Source organism: Gavialis gangeticus, unplaced genomic scaffold (assembly GCF_001723915.1).
Source record: "Gavialis gangeticus isolate Ggan-Ray unplaced genomic scaffold, GavGan_comp1, whole genome shotgun sequence".
Taxonomy (NCBI): domain Eukaryota; kingdom Metazoa; phylum Chordata; order Crocodylia; family Gavialidae; genus Gavialis; species Gavialis gangeticus.
Genome location: NW_017729024.1, coordinates 133,993,652 through 134,019,030, shown reverse-complemented (window position 1 = coordinate 134,019,030; position 25,379 = coordinate 133,993,652).

Genomic DNA, 25,379 nt, shown 5'->3' with positions numbered 1-25,379 from the left:
CCTGGGGGTTTTTAAGAGGAGGTTGGATGACTACCTTACTGGGGTCATTTGACCCCAGTGCTCTTCCTGCCATGGCAGGGGGTCGGACTAGATGATCTGCTCAGGTCCCTTCCGACCCTAGAAACTATGAAACTAACTACGAAACTATCTCTTGAACCAATTCTGTGTTTTACTCAGGATTAGGTCTAGAATTAGGCCTCTTATGTGTTCTAAGACAAGTTGTTCTAGAACGTCTTTTATTACATCTAGAAATTTTATCTTCACATCTCACCCTGATGTTGTGTTTGTCCAGCTTATGTGGGGATAGTTGAAATCTCCCATTATTATTACCTGTTCCATTTAGCAGCTTCTCTAATTTCCCTAATAAATTTGAAATTATTTTCACCTTTTTGATCAAGTGGTTGGTAGTAAAATCCCCTAGTACTGTGTTCTTTTTATTCAACTATGGAATTTCTACCCACAAGAATTCAGCAGAGTACTGGTGCTGGGAAGAGCTCAGGTCTTCTGTGACTTTAATGCTTAACAGAGCCTACTGCCAAATGACCTGCTCTGTCTGTTCTCTGAATAGACCATTATTGTAATGTTCACTTATGACCAAGGAGTTTCCAGAGATTGCAGTGGTGCGCTGGCCCTTATACATGTTACATGTCAGGGCACCTCACTGAGGGCTGAAGTCTTCATTTGGGCCTAATTTGGCAAAGTATTTCATTACATACCTAACTTCAAGAATGCTAATAGTCCCGTGGGCCTGAATGGACTTAAAATTAAGCATCTCCTAAAGTACTGTGTAAAGTTGCAGCTGTTCCTTCAGAACTATCCTCATTTGGCATCTTCTCTTGTGAGAACTACTCCTTTTAAAGATTTTATGATACTTTATGTCTAAAAAGTGTTCTATCTAAAGAACTGTCAAAGCCTTAGCTTAGTCAGAGTTTGTGTGCACAACCCAGATATTGTGGTTTAACTTCTCTTATGTCCTACTTAAAGTGGCCCAACCCCCAATTATGCAACTTACGTTGGGGACTTACTACTATTTCATTCTAGTATCACCACTTCTATTGCTCATTTCTATTGCTCTGTTTTCTATACCCCTGGTTCCACGTATTTAAACTAAGCTTTCTAAAAAATTTAAAAATATATTTGGCAGACCATGGACTGTTTAATAGACATATACAAAGGATGAAATATATACATCCCTAATACATAATAAGGATGTGTATACTTAATAAACATATACTAAGGATGAAGCTTTGTGTGCATGGGAAATAACTGTGTGGGAATCTTTCTGAAAGATGGCTTTCCTTGGGCTTATGGATTAAATGACAATGGCAGGTACTGGAACTGGTCACCTTTTCTTCCCTGGATATGGTTTAAATCACCGGTAGTGAGTTAAAGTTGAAAGTAACTTGGTAAAATAACTTTGCTTTCACACAGATTTATTCCATGTAAAATGGAGAGATTATTTAATGTTTTGAAGAGTCTGAAAATTTCCTTGAGCATTGTCCAGCTCAGTGTCCCATGGAATGTCTTTCTTTGAATGCATATCGTAGGCTTTTTAACTCACGATCTCAGAGACTGCAGATGCCTCAAAATTCAAGTTGGCCATATAGCCCCTGTTTAAGAACTACTTTGACAATTGTAGAAGCTGAAACAATGAAGATATATTATAAAAGTACTCTTTTAATAAGAAGCATACTGAGTTCTCCCTCCACACCTGGGCAGAAGTGCATGTGTATGTGTGTGCGTGGGAATTATGCTGACCACTGGAGATTGCTGCTGGGGGACAGGGGAGGAGGAGTCTGACTGGAGTCTTACATGCCAGGGCTCTCCATTTGGGTGGCAGCTGTTATTGCGCCATAGCAGTGCAGGTTTAGGTTGCTACAGGTAAGAGATGGACAGCAGCACGGCTCCCTGAGACCCCACTGGGGCTCTTGATACCCCATTTCCCCTACCCACCTCCTGGCAGGGGTGTCATTCCACCTCTCTCTTCCCCTCCAGATACACTGCTGGCTATGGGGCTGCGCCTGCCCAGCTCCTGTGGCTGGGCTGCATCTGTTATGACACAGACTCCTGGGGAGAGAGGGAGGGGGGCATACTAGTGCCTTAAGTTGGCACCAAGGGCCGAGGGCCTGCTTGTGGCTTCACTAGTTATGGTACTGCTTTTGACTGTATAATAGGTTGCTTGATCTAATACATGGCTCCTTGAGTGTCACAATTTTGCTTACAGTGCTACATATTCATAATTCCTTAGTGTTTTCCATCATTTTCTTTACAAAGGCAGAGAGTAACTTTAATGAATATTAACAGAACCTATGTTCAAGGTAGCCAAAAACATTTGCTTAATGTTCTAGTAAACCATCAAAGCAGTTTTCTTTTTCTGTCAGGTTTTCCATGTACTGTTTACTTAATTACTTTTATAGCTGACCTTTTTCATTCACATGGCATGTCTTTGGTCTATTACCCCACATATACTGGGAGCCATTTCTATCATCTCTCTCCGGTTCCTCAGATGGATGTGATTGCTCCCTGATGCCTCTGATCTCACATTCTGAGTTGCTTCAGGCCCTTCTGATATTCCCAGTGATGCTACAACAATCTTCCCTCTTCAATAATTATGGAGCATGAATTTGATATCTACATTAAGTCTACCAGTTGATTTCTACTGAGATTTTTATACCACACAAGCTATTGCATGCTCTAAGTCTGAATTATAAGGGTAATATGATATGGTATAACAGGTCATTTGTGTTTACAGTAAAACCTCTCTTAAATGCAGATCTCTCAAACATTCTTTGCTGCATACTGCAGTAGAGTTCATGCTGCTTCCTTGCTCTACAGCATTACATTTTCAGGTGTTCTTGGGAAATGGAGAAGTTTGTGGGGGTAATGGCAAGAAGGAGACTTTTTGGAAGGCTTTGGGGATAGCTGTTCCCTTTGCTTCCTAGGACCCAAGAAACAATGTTTGATAGTGAAGGACTGAGGAGGGAGAGGGGTTGGATGACATTATTTTAAAAGACAAGGAGAAGCAGGGCTAGCCCTGAATTTCCCTCTTCCTCCTGCCACATCACCTCCTTCCCACCTATGAAGAATGTATTGTCCATAAAGTAATCCTGATTTTCTTTCTTAAACCTTACAGGTACTCTTTATTAATTCTATTGTTTTGGTGTTGGAGTAACAAATCCTATCCCTGGGCAGGCAGCTGGACTTAGATGATCTTTGAGGACCCATCCAACCCTTTGATTCCAAGTTAAGTAGTTTGGAAGACGTCTTTGCAGTCTGTGGAATGTCTGTAAAGTGTTCGCTTCAGCGTTCCCCATTGTGTAACTGGTCAAAGAAGTCATGTGCTATAATGTCTATTCCCTCATCAGAGGCTGAACCATTTCAAACAGAATAAACTGTAACCCGGGTACACCCAAGGGTATGGCCTATTCTCAATTGAATGGGATGGGTAGGCAGGGGGGGTGCTGTGAGAGGGATGCCAGAATTTCAAGCAGTTCCCTCTTTCCTCTATAGAGTTAACCCAAGCCCAAAGTTCTTAACTATATACAATGTGTTAAGTTATAATATACATAAACATAAAACTAAATATCATATATATATATACACAGAGAACACTAACCTAAAGCACCAAACTGTGCACTGTGATGGGCCCCAGCAGTCTCGCACTGCTCCCAGGGCCGGGTCTCTGTGCACCGTCCCTGTGCCCATCAACAGCCTGAGTGGTCTTGCACCACTCCCAAGGCTGTTCCTCCAGTGGCAGCTTCAGGAGCCTTGGGCCTATTGCCCATTGGGGGAGAGCTCCCCAGCTTTTCTTGGCTTCGCTCTTCTTGATATTGTCTTTTAATTTTTTTTGTCTTTTAAAAATTATTTTGAAATATCTGGAGTGAATGAAGGTATAAAAGTGAAAAAAAGGGCACAAACATTAACTGTAGCACTTGGCTGTATGCAGAAAGTACAAGAGAGATATACCAAAATAGAGTTTTATCCCACCCTGTTTGGAACATGCTTTTATAGCATTAGAATATATTGGAAGCAGAAATAGAAATTCCCACAAGCAGAAAAATTCTGGACTTTTGACAATCAAGTACTTAGCAGTTGGAACTAAGAGAAATTAATTGGTATCACAGTCCATAATATCACCTAAAATATGCTGAGAAGCTCTTACGGATACCTGAAGGGGAACACTTGTGGCACAATCATTTCATTTTATGAAAAGAAAGAGAATAGACCTCAGAGAGGCAACATAATTACTCAGATAAAAAAGATGGAAGCATTCCACAGAGAAACAACCACTACCACCATCACCTTCTAAGCCAGATTCTGTGCAGGCTTTAAGAAAAAAACAAGGGACATGAAACATCAATAACAGACTACAGAAATCCAGGGGAAGGCTTTAGAAATGGAATAAAAAGAACAGCAAGCAACTCTTCTGGGATTAAAAAAAAGGAAGATGAAAATGTCAAGTGGAGAATTCATTTCAAGCATAAACTGCATACCTAAATCTTTAAAAAATGAATCCAAGCCTGTAGAATTTAAAATTGAGAGAGTTTTCATATTATTGAGTGTTCCCTGTTCCTACAGGCTTACAACTGGGCAAAGAACTTGCAAAGATTATTGGGCAACTTGGAGAATGGAAAGATACTTATTTTAGAGAAAGACACACAATAGAAAAGCAAGGAATTGCTTATCCCACATTGGCAAATGTATTTTAAAAATGAGTGTCATGGGCAAACTTAACATTATGTATGTTAATTCCTTACATGCTGCCAATATGCTGACCTAATTGAAAGAAACAAATGGAAGGCAGTGGGTAAATTTAACCAATTAGTTGGATGCCCAAGCTTTATCATAAAATCTAAATATGTCTGAACCTTATATAAGTCAGATTTGTTTAAAAAGAGTTCTATAATTTCGTAATGGCATAATCCAATTCCCACTGAAGACAATGGGAAGATTTCAGACCTATTAGCATGTCTACTACAGATGTTATGGAAAAAAACCTTTTCCCTCTGAGGCTAGGGACAGACATTCAAAAAGCCTGAGCCTGAATCGATTAAATCTTTGCAGGTTAGTCTAACTTGGAAAGCTTGAACCAATTTAGAGGTGGATGGACATTCCCTTTTCATTCCAGAAATGCAGGGACATGCCTGCAGTGGCTCAGGCTAGAAGCCAAGGGGCATTAGAGCAGCCCTCCCTTCCCTTGCATAGTACTGAGCTGAGGGGGGGCATGGCCAGGCCCTGGCAGGATGCCTTGATTAGGGAGGGCTGTAAACCCACACCCTGCCTGCACTGTCCAAGGCTTTTCCATGCTCACTGCTCAAGGGGCGGGTGTGTTGCCAGCCCCCAGCCCCAGGCTAGCACTCTGAGGCAAAGGGAGCAGCATGCAGTGCATGCAACTGTTGATGATACTGAAGTTTTCAGTCTTACTCTCCCTGCTTCTTCATACTATCTGCAAACCTGACAGGGCTACAAACCAGCAGGGTGCTGATAAAACCACAGTGTTCATCAACACATCAGCAAAACAAAAGCCTCTCTCATTAGTTCAAGCTCTTCTTAAACAGCTTTTTCCAAAGAAGGAAGAGAGGGACATTACCAGCTGACCTATTGATTAGCTCCAAAAAGCTCTAAGCGGACAAAATTAAATCAGTTAAGTCTGATATTACATTCAACCAAGTTTATCTTAAACCAGTTTCAGCCATTTTGAAACTGGTTTATGTTCACTGAACTAATGTTCTGTTCCAGGTTTAAATCCATTTCTGATCACTTAAATCAGTTTATGTGTAATGTCTGTCCGTAGCCAGAAAAATTATATAACATATATTACAAATTTAGCTCAGTAGGAATCATATTTAAGAGATGGATTTTATTGTGCTCAACAGTACTAGGTAGGGCAGGTATGCGTATGTGACCTGAAGGAGAATGTCTTCATCTGAAAGTTGTCTAACTCTCTCCTATCCTTGCATTTGGTCCAATAAAAGATACCACCCTAAGAAATCCTTGCCTCTTGAATGACATCATCACTGTAACACTACCGTGTGTGTGTGTGTGTGTGTGTGTGAATATAGTCTGATATTACCTTTTCATTTCTTCTTTCTTCTTAATACTTTATCATGAATTCTTTATCATTATTTTTATTTACTGAGTATTAATTGATCTTAGAACCTTTCCCATTTTTATTTAGTCTGTAAATAGGTAAGGACTTGTTAGCATCCACACAAGCTTATAGGGCTAAATTTAAAATAAGATGGAATCTCAGGATTTGGCCTCTTATTAATTGAGACTTATTCTGATTGTGGCATAGTTCTAAATTTTTCTGTAAAATCCTAGGTACATTGGGCTCTTATTTTATCCAAATTTGGAAATGGACTAGAAAAGGAAGAAGGAAGTTTGTTGTAAATTAGAATGATGGAGAAAACTTCCAAAATTTAATTTGGATTTCTGAGTAACCAGAATTAAATGGATCAAATTGTCAGTCAGTTGCATCTTTCCCACTCTCTTGGTGAAACGAAGGATTTTTTATTATATAGACTTGATCTATCTGAGGAAGGAGAAACTCTTTGATCAGAAATAGGGCCTCTTCATGTTATTTTTATTAATATAAGGTCCAAAACTAAGGGCTGCAGCTTTATGCAAGTGTTTCAGCATTGGGCCTTCAGAAAGAAAATGAAAAATCCAGATTCATCTGAGTTAGGTAAGGAAGATGTCAAAAATGTGTGTGTGTATACACGTGCATATAGAGATGATCCCAGCAGGGTGTGGGGCCCAGGGCAAAACAGCTTGCATGGGGTCCCCCTTCCTGTCCCATGGCACACAATTACTGCGGGGAGTGAAAGCCCCGGCACACTGGACACAGCGGGACGGATGGTGGCCAGAACAAGCAAAGAGCCATCCAACCCAGTGGGCAGGTGGGTGGGCTAAACTGCAGCCACGGTCTCTTTTCCTGGCTCTGCGGGGTCCCCCAAAGCGTGGTGCCCGGGGTGGTTGCCCCGATTTGTGCCTCGCTGGGATGGCCCTGCATGTATGTATTTGTGGATTTTATCAGAAGAAGGAGAGATTAAGGCAGTCTTCCTATAGTCAGCACATTGTATCCTTTGAATATATATACAGTAGCATGATGGTGTGGGGTCTCTGAGGCATGGACTGTAGCTTGCGGGGAGCATGCAAAATAGCAGCAGCTATTTTACTGGCTTGATTACTGCTTCAGCCACTGACAGCTCAGCCCCTGATCCTGCCCTGTACATCACTGCTGACCAAAGCACTCAAGTGTCCAGGTATGTCTCTGTACATATATATTCAATTTTGAATATATATAAGGTGAAACAAAATGAATTCTATATGGTGAGACCTTATTTGTACAAGGTTTCTCACATATCATTGTTAGAACTGGGGGATTTTTGGAGAACTGCAAGATAGAGGAGCTGTTCCAAGACGGCATTTGAGAGGAATTGCAGCGCTCACTTGGCTAGGTCTGTCTTTATCTAAACAGAAAATTTAGCAACAGAAAATAAATTAAACTTCTTTTTTTTATCAGATGCTAGTTTTGTGATAGGTTTGAAAAAGGTTAATCTGAGGACCTAAGATGAGTACATACCTTAGACAAAAAACATGACAATATATTTTTTAGGTTTCACAATAATAACATCCAGGTTTAGTTTGAATCAATGCTTTTGATAATGCTATGATAGAAAGCCCAAAAAAGAAAATCCACCATTTTGTCTACCTTGCAGACTGCAATGTAGTGCATAGGTACAAAAGCTAACTTTTAAATCAGCTAGTCTGGGAACTGGTAGTACTCTACCACAGCAGCATGGAGCTCAATAAGTGTTAATTTGTTCAGTCTCCTAGCATATTTAGATACAGGTCAGATGCATGCTGCCAGAAAATGTCAAATACCCATGTGCAGGGGGTGAAGGATGAAGGCCTTATCCCAATATCAGGTCATAAACTGAAAAATTTGAAACCAAGCATCAGTAAAGGTAAACTAATGAAGACAGCAGGATAGTAAGTCAGAAGCATCAAAGGAATTTTAGCAAGTGTAAATGTTTAACTTCCTGTAGATGCATTCTTTCTGGGAGTCATTCATGTATGATTCTAGGCCATACTTACCATTAATCTGTCTTTATAGGTACAGGTTAAATGTACATCCTTTTTCACTTCCACTTCTGAATCAAGCCTTGATCTCATAATCTAGAGTGAGCTTCTTATTTTTGTTTAATTGGACAGAACACAGAACCAGGAGGCTTATTATCTGATAAATAAAAATCTTTGAATGAAACACTTTCACTAACGTGTGTGTGACTGGGAGATGATGGACAGGCATGCATGTGTATGTATAGTCATACTTCTTTCCTCACATCCTATTCTTGAATGTCATAGGCAAATAATTCATAGATCTCAGTAATAACATTTTACCACACTGCTTTACACTGTCTCTTCTGTAATGTAGGAGAAACACTGCCTCTGTGTTCTAGCAGTCATGATAATCCAAAGCAAATAAATACCAGGAAATATATTTTATTTATATTGGAGTTGATGAATTCTCAAGTCACTTAATAAATGAAGTTCAACCATTTACTATATTATAAATGAAAAAAACTCCAACCTATGTACAATGATGCATGTAATATGTTCATTAGTTTATGGAAAGAAGCCTTCTGGGTAGTGTCACAAATGTACATAGTATCCCTGAATTCTGGGAATGTGTGTAGTCTGTTTTAGCTGAAATATATGTAAAAATGCATTGAGGCAGTTAGGTTACAATCAAAACCATATTTGACAAGTTCAGGGCAACTAGTTTACTCCAGCAAAGGTCAGGAATAAATTATACCCCCCCAAAATTTGATCCATATTTTCTTGTTTAATAGTATAGGAATAAGCTGACATACAGGGCTAAAAGTTTCCACTTTCTATGAAAGTAAACTCCATTGTCAGATCTCTAAGCTTGGGCAAGTTAGCCAAGCACATCTCTCTTAATTTGCTTTCTGGAAAGGCAGCAATATCCTTCAGGCTGTACAAGATTTTATGCAGTGACTGTAGATTGTATCCATAGATGCATAGGTTATGCCATTATTTTATAACATTATGCTGAAATATGGTAATGGCTGCTCTCTGTGGACTCTTGGAACCAAAGAAAACAACAGTCCTTGTTAAAGCCAGGTGTTTGCCAAGCACTCTTTCAGGCTGAATTGAAAGAAATTGAGACCCTTTTTTATAATAAAATCAGCTAGTGGAGGGGGAAGCTGCTACCCACAGCATTGAGCTAGATCATATGGCTCCTGGCCTCAGACCTTTCTTCTTCTGGAAATCCCAAAGTAAGGCATATAGGTTTTGCATGGTGAGGGTGTAGGAGACAATGGCAGAAGGGGAGGGGTTGTATGATTCTGAGATGACACAGAGAGAGAGGTAACTCTTTGGGCACAGAGCTTACTGGCAGAGCAGGATTTCTGAGCTTGAAACCTTCCTGCTATTTTTTATTTCTGCTCTGATCAGTGAAATATGACATTAAATAAAAAAAAAATAGATGCAAAGAATAAAACCAACTTGGATCACCAACTTTCAGTTTGATGAGGAAAAACATCTCTGAGCAAGGTTCCAAACTTTGGCTAACGGTTTTTTCTAAAGTTGCAACAATAACATGCCTATTTATGAGAGGCCAGAATTAAGTACTTACAGGCCATGTCTACACGAGACGCTGACTGGGCAGTCATTACTGCTCAGTTGTTTAGTATTCATATAAGCACGTACTAAATGACTGCACAGTAACTGGAGTTACTGCGCAGTGGCGAAGCTGAATGTCTTTCTTGTGGTGCTGACTACTGTGACTACTCGTGCAGTACTGCTCGTGACTACTGTGCAGTACAATTGTATCACACTTTCTCCCACATGATGCGACTGAGCAATAGTCACAGGCTACTGTGAAGTCAGTGTCTTGTGTAGATGCAGTCACAGTGTAACTAATCATAAAGAGTTTATGAAAGAAAAGCAACAATTTTGCATAGTCGTGGCAGGTTGCATTCTGTTTTTAAGGTTTCAAAACATGTTTACCTAAAGTAAGGCTCCTGAGCTCATACTTAATAATAAAACATTTTAACAGTGGTTTCAGTGAGGTTGCAATGCTTAAGGGTGTGGCAGTCTATTAAATTAGTGGGAATTTTGGAAGGAGCCCTGTGTACAATGAAATCTGGAATAAAAGCATGGATATTTTTCTTCTCATCAGGCTATTTAATGTAACTGAGCAGCCAAGGTGCAGATATTATCCATATTATTTCATGAAGAATGAGACCCCCCTTGCTCTTGGCTCTATAATTTAGATTGGTTGGAAAATGATGATGCGAGATCAGTGTTGCTATTGGCCCCGGCAAGCAAGAAGTGTGGGAGGAAGAGCTGACTGAAAACTAAAAAGGAGATCTTAAACTTCAAATGCAGGAATTAATCATTCTAAAGTTAAATCTGATGGAGGGTGTCCATCTTTCATATGAGCCCAAGATAGGGTTAAGCTGAGAGATATGATCAACTGTAGAACAGAGTTATTGGTTGAGATTGTTTGGTTCATCAGTGATGGACTTAAGGGATTAACGCTATAATTATATCTATTGTCTCCAGTGTCCTGGCAAATAGTGATTCTTTTTGGGTTAGCTCAAAATGTAATTCATTTCTATCATTATCATAGTTTGGTTTGGCTCAAGTGAAACCATTGGGTGCAATCTGGATTCCTGGGCCAGGATTGGATTTTGGGAAGAGGTTATCTTTAAGAGTTTCTGGCACGTGTCAGTTAGAAATGGTTGTTAGTTTATGCAGGATGCTTGAGTGGAAGAATGTGATTAGATAAAAGCTCTCCTTGAACTAGAAATGGAAATGTGGAGAACAACAGGAGGAGGATTTAAATAGGGTGCCTCCTTCTCCTTTTTTGCTGGTATGATGCATATGGTGGTCAGAAGGCAATCTTGTAGCTGATGATGGCTGGTTCTGAAACATTTTGTCTAATAGTTTTTAGTTAACCCAGGTAGAGGAGACCAACTATGAAACCACATTACAAAAATTCTGGGAGTATGGCACTCCATGTAACATACAAATAATATTGTTTAAATAGAGGTGGTGAAAAAGAAGATGAAGACAGAGAGGATTGATTTATGGGAATGATTTAAGGCTTAAACACATCCCTGCAGTTGGTGCTACAAGAAGGAATTTGCTGCAGAAAGGCATGTAGAGCTCGGTCAGATAATTCAAGGAGCTGCACATGTTATGGCAAACTCCATGCACCAATAGCATGATCTACATTTGGGAAAATAAAGGTGGATGGCATTACTTTGTAAGAGTTGCAAGCACCAGCAGATTTGAGCGCATCATGGACAGAGAGTATGACAATAGCACTGATAGCTCAGAAGAGTTCCTCACAGGAGTGAAGGACCATGTTGCAGCAGCAGTGACAGAATGGGCAGCCCACAAGCATATGGGATATTTATTAGTTTTAAGGTGGATACAGGTGCACAAGCCAGTGTGGTGCCAAAATCAGTTATATCAGCACTGATAGAAAGCTATAGGCAGGGAATAGCGCCAGGGGATGAGGAAGCAGCCTGGCTGGCCTGACTCCCTGACCCTGGCACGATCTAGCACTGAGGATGAGAAGTCAGCCCAGCTGTTTTGAATCTAAATTCAAAACAGAATGCCATTCTGTCGAACCGTCAAAACTCAAGGCGAAGTGGAACGGTGCTGTTTCGCACAGCCTTACCAAGCATCCCACAGTTCATGCCCCTAGCGCAGTTCGTCTCATCCTAAGACAAAGGCTAAAATAGGACCTGGTAGGTCTATCGCTCACAGTACCATAGAATCTGTAGAAAAACTAACAAAGTGACTACACTGTGCTCATTGTAGTAAAAACCAAACCAAAAAAAAATTATATATAGATCCCCAAGAATTTAAGGAAATTTTCTACTATACACAAGGGCAGGAATCTGTAGACATATGATGGATACATTTTTTTTTCTGCGCTTGATGTGTCACCAGGGATCTGGCAGGTGCCTTTAGCAAAACAGAGTTCATATTTGTGCACGTGTCCAACCTTCCTCTGTGATATGCTGCTTCTGTGCACTCCTATTTGGATTGTGTTTGGCATTTGTTTCACTGAAAAAAGGTAATAAAATTTCATTGGTACAGAGGGTATTAACTAAGGCCTACAGAGATAACATCTTGATTTGTAGAAAGTTAGGCGAGTATGACCAGACTGCAGCACTGGAAAGGGCTGAAGCTGATTAGACTATGGGAAACAAACAGAAATGAAAATTCAGTACAAAGAAAAATCATACCTAGGAGAAGATTTAATCCTGCAAGGGATATAGTTATACTACGGTGGAAGCGCCTACATGACACGTTTACTGCAGAGCTGCCTAAATAGCTCTGCAGTAAAGTCTCAATGTCTACACATGCAGCCCTATTAGGCCTCAGGAAACTAATTAACTCTGCTGCAGAGTAGTACTTGTAAATAGCGGCAGAGTTCTTTACTGTGCAGCAACGCACAAGTAGATGCTGATGGGCTGGCTGGGGACAAGCGTGCTTCACTGTGGCGCTGTCTGTCACCTAGCCCTGCACTGGATCACTCTTGTGCCCCAGCCAGCACTCTGCAGCACATTGAGTGGGATGTAGGAGTCCTTGACTGGCAGGCTGACCCTTGGTCTCCCTGCCAGTCAAGGCTGCTCTGACCTGGTTCAATGTGCTGGGAACCTGGGCGCACATTCAAGTGCAGTGCCTATGGGCAATAAACTCTGCCATGGTATGTGATGCAGTTTATTTCTCCATGCTAATTGCATATGCAGATGCACCCAGTGTGGTTGACATCATCACCAACATGTCTTCCCTGAAAGACAAGGGCAGTGTTTGTAAATTCTTTAGAGTAGTGGAATATTTAGGGAAGCCTTTCTAGGTTTAATTGAGATTAGATTAGATTATTCTAATCTAGTTGCTTGAGCCAGGAACCTGAGAGTACTGTTGTGCCAAGATATTGAATGGATAGGGCACATAAATTTTAAGAAATGGCATCAGAAATTGACAAATTAATTAAGGAGGCTGTGATACAGTACTATTATAACATTAAGTACAAGAAGGATATTGGTCTTTGTACAACAGGATAATCAAAACCAGTGCTCAGTGGGTAATGTGATATGTGAGCTAGCAAAAACTAATATCAACACACTCAAATGGAGGAAGCTGTTCTGGTGGTGATGCATAAGTATAAAAGGTTCTATGTCTTTCTGTATATGAGCCTTTGGTGAAGTGAACTTTGGTTCATAAAAGCTTGTGGGGTGCGTGTGTGTGTGTCTTAGTTAGCCTATAAAGGTGCATATCTACCTTTCCTTCTTTCTTTATATGAGACCAGTGGTGGTTAAAGCTGAGTGTAAGCTACTTATGGCCACTATCAAAAGGAGTCTGATAAATGCTCCCAGTTTACCAAGAATACAAAGTGTATATTTTCAACTCCAAATGCATGATGTGTACATTGACTTATATCTGAAAGATCTGGTGATTGCAGATGCACTCAGTAGACCATGTAAGAATGTTGTGATCAAGAAAAATATAGAATTAATCTCTCCACCTGTGCCGGGGGGGGACCTGTAGTTGAAACCTAGGGAATAGCTTTCAGGGCTTCATTTGGTTGTAAAACTCAGGCAAAGGAGCATATGGTCTTCATTGCTCTTGAATCTTAGCAGGTCTCTTGGTCACTACTGGCCCTGGCTTGAAGTGCACTCAGATCTTGGCTTGTATTGGTGGTCCTGGCCTCTGAGACATCAAAGGTAGAGTTTGTGCTGGGCACAAGCCACTGCTGAAGCAGTTAATACGGAAACCACTGTGAAAAAAAAATGGAGCAGCACACGCACAGGCAGTGCGTGCAGCTGGGAAGTGGAGCCAGGCCACCCAGAGCCATGCTCTGGCTGCTGGCTAGGCTCCAGACAGCAGGGTTGCCACAGCTGCAGCCCCAGGAAGCCTCCAGGACCCCAGGTAAGGCTTCTGGGGCCAGCACAGAAGCCCTGTGGTAACTTGCCATGTGCCAAAGTGTCTATGGCATGCCATGTGCCAAAGTGCATGTGGCACGGGCATTCCCCAGAGAGAAGTAGATGCAGTGCAAGGTACGCTGCTGCTCCTTGTCCCCAGGGAACCAAACATCCATGTTCTTCTGGATGCGGCCCAGGAGACTTAAAGTCCCTTGCAAGATCAACTGCTTGTTGGTGAGGGGGTCACATACATGGAGTGAGAGAGAGCGAATTGAACCATTTTAAGTCTGGGGGATGAAGCAGAATCCCAACCACAGAGCCTGATTTACAGCTGTGCCGCTGCTACTGAAAAGCCAAAGCTGGACTAAGTGGGCCTAGGGATGAAGGTAGCAGTTTCAAATAGGCCCAGGCCAAGATGGTCAGGGTATGGATAACTATAAAAAGAGGGGAGCCAAGCAACCCAAAGGAAACCCTACTCTAAGGCTCGGGGTACCTCCTGCATAATTGGTTCCATCAAGGTATGGCAGGAAATATACAGGCCAGTGGTTCAGAAGAGCTAGAGAGGGGGGCAGGTTAGTTGGCCTCTGGGGCTTATGAACTTTTGGCAGGCCACAAATAGTCATAAATACCAGTAAATATTATAACATACTACCTGTGGTTGCATGAAGTTGTTACCTGATACAAACATGTACTATGGAGGAACAGATAACCATCTGGAAATCCCAGAAAGGGAGATAAGGAACACCAAGTTGGCTATTTTGCCCAAGAAAGTCTCAAAAGGCAACAGCCACAGTAGACAATAAAGATATTGTACATCAGAAGTGACTAACATATTGTCATCTGATAGCAGTGATGCTAATGTTTCAGTGGGGCTTTGCAGTCCATAGTTCCATAGAACACTATGGATCACTTCTGAGACTTACTAACCATGGCTAATTAACTGAGTTAATAACTTGGTCCTAAGTGGTTTGAAATCTTTATTGTTGTTATAGCTAGGCTTGATCAGGGAAAGAAAATGCTGGAAGTCATTCCTTAAAGAGGCTGTCATAAGAGCAAATGAGAACTGCTTGCCATGTTGTGCAGTGGTTCATGGTATACAATACTGACCATTAGAACTTGAATGAAGAAGGTCTGCGAGGCTCTGGCTCTGAGTAATTCTGGGACAACATAGAAATCATACTGGTGTAAAAGACATCTTTGGTTTTGGGTTTGGACACATTTTTTAAAGATGTACTTTCACAGGTTTTCAAAATAAGTAAGTTTCCAGTTGGGTTTGAGATAAGGCTGTTTGACTAATGGAACCAATTTATCAGTGCCAGATAGCACTTCTTAATGATCTTTTCCCTCTGTTATTGGAATCATTGGCCCTAAATAGCCTCTTCTCTGGCTTCTTTGTTAAAGGTCACTATGATTTTTAGAGATTTCCCAGTGGCAAACAAAGCAAAAGAGATAGAATACTTATGGCAGAATTTGCTTGCCAATTAGAAATTTGCAGTGTAAAGAGATGATGACATCATGAGCAAAGGGTATGTTAAATCGTTTTTTTTTGTTATCACTTCTTTTATAGTATCAGCAAATTCTATAGTTAGGAAATGTTCTGAAGAGTGGATAGATTGCAGAAACTAATTTTTTTCTACTTAGTTTATTCAGGTTTCCTTCAGTGTGAGGAATGGTGGAACAGCTTAAAGGGGCAACTTCTGAATGCTCTCTACCTGAGTGTCAGCTATGGACTGCCCCAGGCAACCTGTGAGCTGGGATCATCTCCTTCCTAGCTGATGTAAGCCCATGTGGAATTACTTGGGAATTATTGTCAATTATCTCCAGTAGAAGGGAGACACCTGGCTTTCAGCCTGCTATTGTAAGTTACTTGCTCACCTCTTGATGTTTTCTACTTATCACCATGTAAATGCACATCTCCAATATTGAGTCAGTTTGCAAGAAGCACAGATATGGAAACCCTGCATGTATACAAAAGTATGCAGCCTCACTGGGTGCATCTACATGTGTGCTTTACTGTGGAGCTGACTAATTAGCTCTGCAATAGAGCATCAATGTGTACGCATGGGGCTGTATTAGGGCACAGTAAATTAATTAACTCTGCTGTAGGATAGTACTGTTACCTGTGCCAAAACCTACAAACTGTGTTGCCTGGTGCAATAGTCTGGGAGCTGACCTTGCCTGTGAAGACTGAGGTGAAGAAGGCACTGAGCACCTCAGCCTTTCCTGCATCCTCTGTCACAAGGTTGCCTCCCCCATTCAGGAAGGGACCCACACTTTCTCTGATCCTCCTTTTGCTACCGACATACTTGTAGAAACTCTTCTTGTTACCTTTTACCTTCTTTGCTAGCTGCAACTTCCAAGTGAAGTGGTGCTGGCTCCTACCTTGGGGGTCTTTAAGACAAGGCTAGACAAACACCTTGCTGGGGTCGTTTGACCCCAGTACTCTTTCCTGCCATGGCAGGGGGTCGGACTTGATGATCTGCTCAGGTTCCTTCTGACCCTACTAACTATAAAACTGTGAAACTAAACAGCAGTAAATATTGCCTGTTTAGACCTGTCTTCTGAAAAGACAGTCTGAGATTTGCCTAACATGCAATTCTAAAAAGCTTAGCAAGGTCACCCACAGTGGTCATGAATCAGTAGAGTGTGATATTCACCTTATCCTTCTGGGACACAGGCATTTACATTACCTCACTCGATTGGCTTAGTTACAAACCATATCTTTAGGAAATTAATCTGTGCTTCTATGCATATGCACAGTAGTGATGGGAAATATTTAAAGAGTTTCTACTATACATGTATTGCAAAGCAAACACAGCAAATACTTGTTCTGTAGGGGGAAGTATCAGAGTCTTCTGTGGGGAGTAAAAGAAATGGAAGTGAACCAAAAATATATTCATACTGGCTATGGGCTCAAATCAAAAGCTTGTTCCAAACTTCCATGTTCTGAGTATTATTAATTACTTCTATGGTGACAGCATGAATAAAAGCCCCAAATATGAAGTTTGTGCTTAACCTAAACCAAACTCTAAATTCTGCAGCTTGAATGATCTCCAGTTGACATATGCTAATTTTATTCACTACCATTCTTGGAGTTATAATGAGGATGCCTGATCTGGAAAGTGATTTCCTTTTTCCTTTATATTTTCATCATATCATAACTCCAGGTGAGATGTTATAAAATGAAGTTGCTCATACATAAGAGAATCCTGTATCCCTTCCAAAACAAAGGCTAAACTTAATGTTACAAGTTAAAATCTTGAGCTTTGGACACGCATTGCTTTTGTGATACCGTATATCTTTTTACAGTGCTACAAAAAACAAGTTTCCATGCATTCAAGCTGTTTGGAGTGCTAAAAAGATGGCAGGTTAGCCCGAAGTTTGTTTTTCAACAGGACCCTTTTTGTAGTGCTATGGCATGAGTGTGGGGTTGCTGCATCCCACAGTATCCCACAGTCCTTCTTTCTCTGCCATCCTGTACTAGGGGGAAGGTGAGAGGAAGAAAGAGGGCCAAATCAGCTGTTGTCACTGCAGTTTTCAGGCAATCCAATCAGTTCTTGCTGCGGTGGTAATTGCTGTGGCCTTTACAGATGCGTGCCTTTGCACGGACTTTTCAGTACTCCAGCCAGGAGGCTGTGCACATGTGCATGCCTCCATAGCATTCTATTTCTGTAACACTACAAGGTGCTGAAACACTTTATAGGGCTAAAGTGAACGTGTATGCAAGGTCTTGGATAAGCGTGATGGATCTGTTACATGGGAAACTATTGTTTCCAGTGACTTCCTACCCGCTGCCCTGCGACCCTCTAGTGTGGGTATAGGTGCATGACTTCTGGCAAGGCACCGATTCAGGAAAAAAAAGCTCTTTCCCCCTGCTTCTTACAAATGACCTATGAACTTCACTTAGATTTGACGTCATGTCTCATAAAAAAGCGATACTCTGTAGGTTCACATATAAAGAGGCTGACATTTATAATAGGTGAGCTTGAGCTGCACAGCCCCTTTTTGCCTGAGATTTATGGAATCTGCAGTGCCATGATATCAGCCTTCTTTAAGAGGGTCTGTCACCTGTTGCAGGCTCCAGTTCCCCATGATTCCCTGAGGCACGGTTAGATCCCCAGGCTGGTGGAAGAAACCTGGGAGAACAAGCGGAGAGCAGGTGAGGAAGGGGGGGGCGGTGCCCCAGCTGACCAGGGGCAGGGGTGGCCCCAGGCTGACCAGGAGTTGATGGTGGGATTGACGACATGGGGTGCTGAGCTCAGTGGCAACAGCAGTCCCTGCTCCTTGTCCCCTTCCTTGGGTTTCCCCTGCTGGCCCAGGGACTCCAGCTACAGCAAGTAGCTATAGGGGGTGACAGGCTGGGCTGGGTAGGACAGTGGATTGTCTCTGGGAAGGGGAATAGACAAGAAGCAAGTGCTGGAAGAAAGGACCTGTCTGCTACTGCCACTGTCCCCTGCTGACCTGGTACCCTGCACAGCCATTCGCCAAAGACTTGGGCTGGAGCAGTACAAGAGTGGCCCTTGGGCTCTCCCCACCCCAGGGTCTGCAGCAGCAATTGTGAGACAACAGCAGTGGCAGGCTGGTCCCCATTTCCTACCCCTAGTGGCAAACCCTGCTGGAGAGGGGGAGGGGAGGGGAGGTGTTGCTGAGTACCAGAGGAGGAGGGCACCCAGAGCAGAGGCATGGAGGGTAGGGGGCAGAGGGACAGTCATATTTGTTTCAGGGACTCAAAAAAGGCCCTGGCAAGTGTTGCTGTGACACTGTCTGCCCGGAGGGGGTGGAGGGGTTGCTGCAGCTTCCCCAGGGTTGCCAGTTTAATCACCCACACCCCCCTTTTCAAAGTCCTAGATTCACCCATGAGGATGTGACATTTTTCAAAACTGCATACCTAAAAACCTGTAGCACAGTAGGAGTTAAACCCTTCATTGTTCATATAGTAAACCGTTTTTTCAATGACTTTACATATGGGACTGAGATGCAGATTGAAATATTTCATAATTGAAAAACAGTGCCATGCTGTCAGTGAACATTTTTGATCTCTAAGGCAGATAACTGACCACTGTGCTATTTTCTTCTCTCACATTTCATTTCCATCCTATCTCCGGATACCAGCATTCTCTAGCATGTTTCCTGTTATAAAGAAAGCTGCGACCCCTACCAATCTCTTCTAGAGCAAATAGGTGGTAGGTCTATCTAGTACTCAATTCAGGGAAACCACAGTAGGTCAAACTTTCCTCTAGCATTAATTTAATTAAGTTAGTAGGAACCCAGTTCTCTGCCTCATTTTACAATGTCTTTACATTGTCTTCTGCATTCCTTCCTTTTGTGATAGTTAGCCCTCTACCAGGTTAGATTGCTCTGGACCCTTCAAACAACACAGATTGACCCCAGGATCTTGTGGTCACATTGTTGTTCCTTAAAATTGCCTTTGACTTCTGTTGTTCAAACTTGTGCTCATCTGGACCATAGAATATGACTCTGTGTTATTCTGTTTTATGTATGTAGAGGTACTAACTATAAATTGTCTTCACATAAATGTTCTAGTTGGAAAAAGAAGAGACCTTTTTTTCTTTTTTCTGTAAAAAGCATGTTATGTTCCTAAACCCAGGTTTGGCAGTACTATTTCACTCTATTTTGATGGTCAGTGGGAAATGTGCAGTGTCTGCTTTGCACCTGTTTCAGAAGACAGACAGCAAAATTAAACAGACACTTACAAACATATGCATGTCCTCACTGGAAGTTAAGAGGTGTTGGGGGGAGGATGGTAGGTCCGGGAATTAAACTGAGGTTACAAGGAAAATGTGTGGGTATGTGTGACACCAAACGTATGGCCATAATTGTTACTCTTGTAATACATCAGACAGAAAAGGTCTTGTTTTCTCCTAGGTTTTGAATGCATAACTGTGTGAGTATAATAACAGATCATTGTCTTTTACATATTTGCTGGTGCTTGTGAAACATTGTATCTGCTCAGTAATTCAGTCTAGGAGAAGAAATGAGACAAATAAATCGGTGTATAGACAAGTTAGCACTGGTGTAAACAACTTGATGTGAACAGTATATTCATGAAATAGTTTTCACACTAAGCCAGTCCATTTTCATCTGTCTTCTCAAAGCAAAGTGTTTCTGCTCAGCAGAAAAGTTTGTTTTCTTGTGGAGTCTTTTTAGAAACTGAATATATAGATGCAGATACTGCCTCCAGCAGCAGGTGGCACCACTCTACCTTTAAGAACATTCAATTCTCTAACTACATTTGCATTTTTTGCTGATTTGGGAATGCCAGTTAAGGTTTTGTACAGCTTGTGTATTGTAATGACTTGTCAAGTTATCAAGAAGTGCCTGTTAAGAAGGAAGAAACATTGATTAATCATATCTGTATCATGAATAGTTAAGATCTGCAATTGCATGCACATCTCATGGTATGTTTATGCAAAGGAACCTATGTCCTTGCACTAGCTGGGTTTGGGATGTATGCAGGGTCAGACTTTCAAAATAATTCAGCTACCATTTAAGCACTTAAATGAACAGTGGCCATTCAAAAGAGCCTGGCAGCCTCCATTTAGAACATTAAGGGGTGCAAGGTGAGTTCTTTTCATAATGTGGCCAGATGTGATCCAATTATTGAACAAAATATTCTAAATTATGATGAGACATAAAAAAGCAGGAAGGAATGAAAGAAACTCTTATCCTTCAGTTAGCTATATACATACAGTATGTACTTTTCAATGGCATAGGAGAAAGTGTTATCCAGTTATCTTAGTAGAATGACGGAGACACTTGAACTAGGAATCAAATTTGTCTTCATCACACAAATCTCCTAGTTCGAGATTCTGTACAAGAATCCTTTTGTGATGTTGCATATATACTATCAGATTCTGGCACAGATAGTTAGCACTCAAATCGCATTAGCACTGTGTTTACCACTCAAGTCTATTTTCAGGGATATGGAAGATAATAAAATTAAAGTATTTACATTGTGTTCTGTGGTTAAATTGAACCTCTCAAATTCCTCTTCACTTTTCCTCTTCTGCAGAAAAGAAAGTTCAAATAAGAAACTAGTTTAGTTCTTTCTCAGAAAAATATTCCCAGTGCTGCTGCTGCTGTTGCAGCCTGAATAAGGAATACAGGCTGTTAGAGGCTGCCTCAGGAAAAAGAAATGCTGTTGAACTTCTAGTCAAACTCTGAGAAATAACACATCAGGAAATACTACATAAAACCCTTTCCCCTAAGAACAATTGATGGTGCAGTTCATTTCCCCCCTTCCTTTTATTCAGCTTTCTTTCCTTTTTTCCAACTGGTAGCAATACAAAGTAAGAACTTTTATGCTTTTCTTGATATATTACCTGTAATATATATATTTTCACTGTATACTTTGTCACAATGTACTTTAGTTAAAAGAACAATTGAAGAAGAAATAATAGAAATAATGTCTAGATGAAAGAGCACATTGTGGGTATGTTTGTGTCTTCTGTAGAATGCAAAATGACTGCTGACTGCAGCAAACTGAAATTTTCCTTTAAGGGTGCAGCAGGCAGAGCAAAAGGTAAGTTACATAAATCACAGACAACCACTTAAAATTTCTCCTCATTGAGTTCCAATATACAATGTTGTGTAGAACAAAATACTTTCCTTGCATTTTTGAAGGCAGGGGAAGTAAATCATGCATTAAATAGGACTTGGTTCCTGGCATAGACAGGACAAGAAGGTAACTGGTGTGCCCAGCCAGGAAAGTCTCTAGTATCAGCTCCTGAGCATGGTCACTAACTGTTCCACCCTATTCCTGGACATTTCTGAATCCTGCAATGAGCTAAGTCCTCCTTCTCACTTTCTTTTTCTTTGAGCCAAACAATATTGAATGTTGTAGGATAAAGCTTGTTGGTTTCACTTTCATGGAAGTACTCTCATTGCGGGCTCAGCCATGCTCATACAGGGCAGACATATTTTGTAGGAGAGGAAGAAAAACTAATATTTTCTCTTGGTTCTCCCCAGTGCATGTTGGGGATGAGCAGTGACATCCCTTCAGCGAGTGCAATATAATTCTTCCTTTCTCTTATTTTCCCATGGCAAATGCTCCACATTTCCTCTGCCCCAAGGGATACAAAGCAATAACTTTCTAGGAACCCAAGAGATGCAATTGTGAAGCATCATGTAACTGTACCTTCCTCCTGCTTGTGCTTCTGTAGTAAGATTGGGCACAAAATGATTAGAGAACTGGGAAGCAAGACTTAGGAAGAAAAGCTGAAAGAACTAGGGTTATTTAGTCTAGAGAAGAGAAGATGGAGGGATGATTTAATAACAAGTTTCAGGCACTTGAAGGGTGATTATAGAAAGGATAGAGATAGACTTTTCTCTGTGGGTGTAGGACACAGGACTAAAAGCAATGGCTTCAAACTGCAGAAGAGGAAGTTTAGGTTGGAGACTAGGAAGAACTTTTTGACTCTTCAGGTGGTCAAGTGTTGGAACAGGCTGCCTAGAAAAGTTGTGGAATCCAGGTTAGACAGACCTTGGCTGGGATGGCTTAATCAGGGATGATCCTGCCTTGAGCAGGGGGCTGAACTAAATGACCTCATGAGGTCCCTTCTAGAATGACTTTCCTATAATCTGACTGCAATGCAGAACTGGTTTCCTTGCTATTCCTTCCCCACTTGATTCTTTGTTTCTGCAGTGGGAAGTATCAGGTGCTCTATATCTATAAGCCTTGATTTTTACAGAGCAACAAGTAGCATTGTGGTTAAATACAGACAGTCATTGTTTCATAGTTGGTAGGGTCGGAAGGGAGCTAAGCAAATTTTCTAGTCCGACTCCCCTGCCATGGGCAGGAAACGATGCTGGCTCCAGCTAGGTGGCTGTCTAGCCTCCTTTTGAAGACCCCCAGGGAAGGGGCAAGCACCACTTCCCTTGGAAGTTGGTTCCAGCTCCTAGCTGCCCTGACAGTGAAGTAGCATCTCCTGATATCTAGCCTGAATCTACTCTCAGTTAATTTATGGCTGTTGTTCCTTGTTACCCTCGGTAGTGCTCGGGGGAACAGGGACTCTCCCATTGCCTGCTGGTCCCCCTTGGCAAGTTTATAGGCGGCCACCAGATCCCCTCAGCCTTCTTCTGTGGAGGCTGAACAGGTTCAGGTTCTGTAGCCTCTCCTTGTAGGGCCTGCCCTTCTGCCCCCTGATCATGCGAGTGGCCCTCCTCTGGACCCTCTCAATGCTGTCCATATCCCTCCTGAAGTGTGGTGCCCAGAACTGGATGCAGCACTCCAACTGTGGCCTGATCAATGTCACTTCCTTGGACCTGCTTGTGATGCATCTATGGATGCATGACAAGGTATGGTTAGCCTTCCTGACCGCGTCTCCACATTGGCAGCCCATGTTCATCTTGGAATCAGTAGTGATTCCAAGATCCTTCTCTGCCTCTGTGCTGACGAGAAGGGAGTATGCTGCTGGTTCTTCCTCCCCAGGTGCAACATCTTGCACTTGTCCGTATTGAAACCCATCCTATTCTCATCCGCCCACCTCTGTAGCCTATTGAGAACTAGTTGTAGCCTGTCTCTTTCTTCTAGCATGCTCACTTCTCCCCACATCTTAGTGTCATCTGCGAACTTGAACAAGGTGCTTTCCACCCCTTTGTCCAAATCGCCGATAAAGTTATTGAACAGTGCAGGCCCGAGGACTGAGCCCTAGGGAACTCCACTGCCCACATCTCTCCAGGTCGAAAATGACCCATCCACCACCACTCTCTGGGTGCAGCCCTCCAGCCAATTTGTGACCCATCTGATTATGTAGGCGTCAACACCACAGACGCCTAATTTTTTAATGAGGATGGGGTGAGAGACTGTGTCGAAGCACTTCCTAAAGTCCAGGAAGACTACATGCACTGCGACACCTGCGTCCAAGGCTTTTGTGGCCTGGTCACAGAAGGCCACCAGGTTGGTCTGACAGGACCTGCCTCTAATGAACCCATGTTGATTGCCCCTAAGCATAATATCCCCTGCCGGTCCCTCACAGATGTGCTCCTGGACAATTTTCTCAAAGAGCTTCCCTAGGGCCGAGGTAAGACTAACAGGCCTATAGTTTCCTGGGTCCTCCTTCCTCCCTTTTTTGAAAATGGGGACAACACTGGCCCTTTTCCAGTTGTCAGGCACCTCACCAGAGCACCATGAGTACTTGTAAAGCTGTTCTTTACAAGGGGTCCTGCAATGACCTCTGCCAGTTCCCTAAGCACTCTGGGGTGGAGGTCATCAGGACCTGCTGATTTGAACACATCTAGTCCCTCCAGAAGTTTCTTGACTAGGTCCTTGCTGACCCTGGGCCTGGCTGCGCCTCTCCTGGGTCCGTCCAGAATCCCAGTGGGGGGGGGATGTCCCTGTCCCTTCTCAGAAAAATGGAAGCAAAGAGTCTGTTAAAGAGATTAGCTTTGACATCTGGTGCTACCACCAGATTACCAAGCATGTCCTGCAAAGGCCCTCCATTATTTGGCACCTTCTTTTTACCTCCTATGTATTTAAAAAAGGACTTCTTGTTATCTTTGATCCAGGTTGCTAGTCCCAGTTCCTTAGCTTTCTTAATAGCCCCCCTACAATCTTGAGTCAAGGAGGTATAATCCTCCTTGGTGATGGCCCCTCCTTTCCATTGGGTGTATGCCTCCTTTTTGGCTTTGAGGCATTCGTGGTTGCTTTTGGTGAGCCATGGGGGCTTTTGAGCACTCTTGCCCCCTTTGATCCACGTGGGGATTGTCATGCTTTGGGCTTGGAGGACTGTCTCCTTAAGGAATGACCACTCTTCTTGGACTCCCAACTCCCCTCCCCTATGGGACATCAGTGCCTCCACAACTAGTCTCCTTACCACATTTAGTCAAAAAGCCCAAGGCTGAATTGATTCAGTCTTTGTAGGTTAGTTTAAGCTGCACAGATTAAACTGACACAGAAGTGAACAGACATTTACCTTTGATTCAGGAAATGCAGCCACATGCCTGCAGTGGCTCAAGCCAGAAGCCAGGGGGTGCTAGAGTGCAGCTCTCTGGCTGTCACTTCCTCTTCCTGCTGCCCCCGAGGTCTCTTGGAGTTTCAGTCCAGAATTACAGCAGCAGGACTCTGCAGGGTTTGCTCATCACCAGGGCTCCTGGTTTTCTCTGATTAAAAACCCCAAATCTGTGATTAAAATTAAAGCCCCCCCCCACAGAATCTCCCCCTGGGTGCTGCTGGTGCCCCATACTCCCCGCTCCCACAGCTTCCTCAGCCCTCCTAATGTCCCTCACTCCCCCTCAACAGCCCCCCAACTCCCCCCCCCATACACACAGGCACAGACATAGTTTCATAGTTGGTAGGGTCAGAAGGGACCTGAGCAGATAATCAAGTCTAACCCCCTGCCTTGGCAGGAAAAAGTACTGGGGTCAAACGACTCCAGCAAG